The sequence below is a fragment of the Corvus brachyrhynchos genome, unplaced genomic scaffold (assembly GCF_000691975.1).
Source record: "Corvus brachyrhynchos isolate BGI_N302 unplaced genomic scaffold, ASM69197v1 scaffold125, whole genome shotgun sequence".
In the NCBI taxonomy this organism is placed as follows: domain Eukaryota; kingdom Metazoa; phylum Chordata; class Aves; order Passeriformes; family Corvidae; genus Corvus; species Corvus brachyrhynchos.
Window position 1 is genome coordinate 1,304,119 of NW_008238342.1, and position 3,509 is coordinate 1,307,627.

The 3,509-nt window shown below is 41.3% G+C and overlaps 1 long non-coding RNA gene across 2 annotated transcripts in view; it reads right to left on the reverse strand.

Moving 5' to 3' along the window:
• LOC108446931 overlaps positions 1–2,154 on the reverse strand; it is a 29,650-nt gene extending 27,496 nt beyond the window's left edge. For both annotated transcript variants that reach the window (XR_001862273.1, XR_001862274.1), the window contains exon 1: positions 1,795–2,154. This is a non-coding gene — a long non-coding RNA (uncharacterized LOC108446931). The remainder of the gene's footprint in view (positions 1–1,794) is intronic.
• Between the last annotated feature and the right edge of the window lie 1,355 nt (positions 2,155–3,509).

A 3,509-nucleotide genomic window follows, 5' to 3' on the forward strand; every position in this document is an offset into this window, starting at 1 on the left:
TAGTCTATTACCCTCACAGCAACACAGTGCTGAACACCGGGTGGCAAAAATTTCATTAGACTAGGAGCTAGTGTACAAAATTCAGAAATTTCCAGGTGAAAGAGAGGGGATGGACTGAGAACTTGAGGAACTAAACCTTAGTACAAGAAGAAAAGGGAGGAACCACAAATTCTGTGTCAGTCTCTGGATCCAAGGGCACCAAATGAAGTGGTTTTCATGGCCTTGTCCTGAGTAAGATTATTCATCTTAATTTCTTCCCCTTGCCTTGCAAATATCTGATGTAATTGGTAGCTAGTGACCAATTCTGGAATTCTTTCTTTTCTCCCAAGACAGGCAGTATTTTTCCTACGCTGAGGACCACGTTCGTCACAGAACGTTTCCTCGTTTTTATTCCAGCTTCCTACCTTTACAGCCGAGCTCCTTTCTCATCTGTGAATCATCTGCCTTGCCTCTCGATACCAAAAGTGAAGTGAATACTACATTTTCCTTAAATTCAATGATCTTCTCTCCCAGCCCATCTCTTTTTAAAGCATTCATCAAGCAAATTATGGAGTCTCAAGGGTATGAAGTCTTCTGTTCAACTCTTTTCTCCTGTTTAAAGCAGTGAAGGCAGGGAGCAGAAATTAATGTAACTTTTGTCTCTGCCTTGACTTCAGAGAGCTCTTAAAGCAGAGCATTTCTTCTTATCAAAAGCTTTCTCCAAGGTGGTGCTCGCTTTACTCAGAGCCTGTGTGCATTCTTCTTCCTCAACACTTCATCAATCACACAGGGGAAGGCTGTTGTGGAGGATCCTGGCTGAAATTCTGCCTGTTGTCTGGTTTAAATTGGGGGTTAATGGTTTGGTACCTTTGTAGAACAAGCCCCTGTGGAGCAGGGAGTGCTCTGGGAGCGCTGGGAGCTCAGCCCATGGTTGTTGACTCTGCTCACCCCTCCACACTGGGGCTTTCCAGTTAAGTTTTTCAGTGTTAGAAAGTCCAGCACTGCTTGATTCTAATGACCTTTATTGTGCCAACAGAAGTGACTTACTTTTCCTGGCTGACATTTATATACTTTTGTAAATGAATGATTGCACTACCTGGTTCATGGTTATGCATCTGTCGACAGCTACAGGTTTAACTTCATTTTCATGAGTTATTTACAAGGGCAGAGTTAATTACAATGGTTTTTTACCCAGTTTGAATACAAGGTACGTACACAATTCATATGAAATATTTCAGATATCTGTGATCTTTTTCTGAAACGGCAAAGGCTGAACTATTGCAGAACATTAAAACCAAACAAGTAACCCTTTTCTCCAAGAGCTCTAATCTAGAATAAACTTCCAGCCCAGCAGTCACAAATAAAAAAAAAATTGTAGTAACAGCATTTTGTACTTCCAGGTGTCTTTATATTCCTTGTATGCCCATTTCCCCTGTATAACACATTCAAATTTTTATCCTTTACGTAAAAGCAATTTCATTTTACGTCACTTGTTATAGCACAGAGTAAATCTAGACAGGTAGGTGGTTTTTAGCAAATTTATTTATCCTATAAGTCTCCTCAGCAGATCATTGGCGAGCCAACATATCAAGACACGTCTTGAAAAGGTAGAAGGAGTCATTCAGAAGATGAAAAGAAGTTAAATAGGTTCAGAGTTGGTCATAGTTTAAAAAGGTTTGAAAGCATTGTAAGGAAGAAGGAAAGGCTGATGGAATTCCAGACCCACCTTGCCCCACTACCCATGGAAAGGAATAATGTCAATTTTCAGCACTGAAAAGTTACTTTGAATGAGCCCCAAATAAGGAGAAGTCTGACCTCATCATGAGACATTCTGTGTTCTCATTTCTCTTTGGTTTTCATTTTTTAGGATCCAGAATGCAAACCTTCTTGACACAGGCTAATAGACAGAAATTCCACTTGTGAACTCCAGTTGAATCGTCAGTCGTTGGGAGTGGACCAATTATTTTCTTTGAAAAGAGGGCTGAAATAAGGATGTCAGCATGACCCTCACAGTGTGGCACACTAACTAGTTAAACAAACTTTTGGGAGTTGAATTAGTAGGCTCCAGGCTCCTTAATCCCATGGCAACAATCAGCCTTAAGGATCTTTTAACCTGTCATTAGAGATGCAGGAAAAAGAATAAAACAATTAAAGAATGGAAGATGTTAGGTAGGAAGCAAGGTTTTCGTTTTAACAATATCCCTTAATCCTTTTTCCTTTAGCTATTTCTGAGGAAAACTCAGGTTTAGATACTTTCAGGTGGTAAAAAAAAAAAAAAAGAAAAAAGAGGAATATTTGGGAGAAAAGAGCAGTTAGTAGAGATAAGGGAGCTGATGTTACTGCTGCTGCTATTGTTCCTGTTGAAATCTAATTCTAATGCCTGGGGGAAAAAAAAGAAAGAAAAAACCTGAGACACTCACAACAGGAGCAAGAAGAGATTAGCAAAGGAAAGATGCATCCTCTGTCTTCTGTGGGACAGATCTTTCCTGGCAGTTATACTTGTAGAGAAGCAGACAGAGCCTGTGATCTGATCAGCTTCTCCAGCGCTCACGTGGGGATACTGAAACTTTGCTTTTAGCTTCATTTCCAGTAGCAAACACAGCCGTGCTGCAGAGAGATAGTGAAGTCTTGCATGGCTGACCCTGCCTTTTTCAGTTCTAATAGGAGAAGAAAATAGAAGAGGAGAATAGAAAATATAAGTAGATCTGTGAGGAGTAAAAATTACTGAAGCCTTGTTTTCTACCGATGTGTGTCCAGCGGCTGACCGGATTTCCTGCCTGAGAAGATTACAGAGGAAATTCTTGCATGTTTAAGCCCCTTATCTTGGGGCTCTGAGCAACCTGTTCTAGTGGAAAGTTTCCCTGCTGGGAGCAGGGTGGGTGGAATGAGATTTAAGGTCCCTTCTAACCCAAACCGTTCTGTGATCTCACAACTACTACCTCATGCAGCATTAGCCACCCTTCACCCCTTGCTGAGCACTTCTAGGGGCATTAATGTGTTCCTGTTCCTCCTTCCCCTACTCCCAGCTGCCCATCCTCACCACACTCGGGAGGATCCAGTTGTCTTTGAGCTTTCTACTGTCAGTTCTGCTCAAGACAGAGCTACAGGCTTAGGAGCTGTGTGTGAGGTGAAGGGATGAGAACGCCAGCGGGATCACATGAGCCTTGTTTCCATAGTAAATGAGGCTGAGAAGGTGGAGGAAGAAAGAAGAGCCATATGGCAAGTGGTGATGGCAGGAACCAGAGCTCTCTTCTGAGGGTGGCTTCAGGGTTTAGTCATGTATTGCAGCCAGAGATATCATTTCTCTGAATCAGGCAAGATGTTTTACAGGATCACATGGAGTTGCAAGAGTATCGGGGATCTAGGAAATGATAAGATTTGTTGTTATGGTAAACACAGTTCTTCTTCTTCATGTCTTTCTATCATGTCTTTCTGAAAATATTTGGTCACTTTCCCTTTTATTTATTTGTTTATTCATTTTATTTGATAAGATACCCAAATTCTGATGGCTCACATTGTTTTTGAGGCCA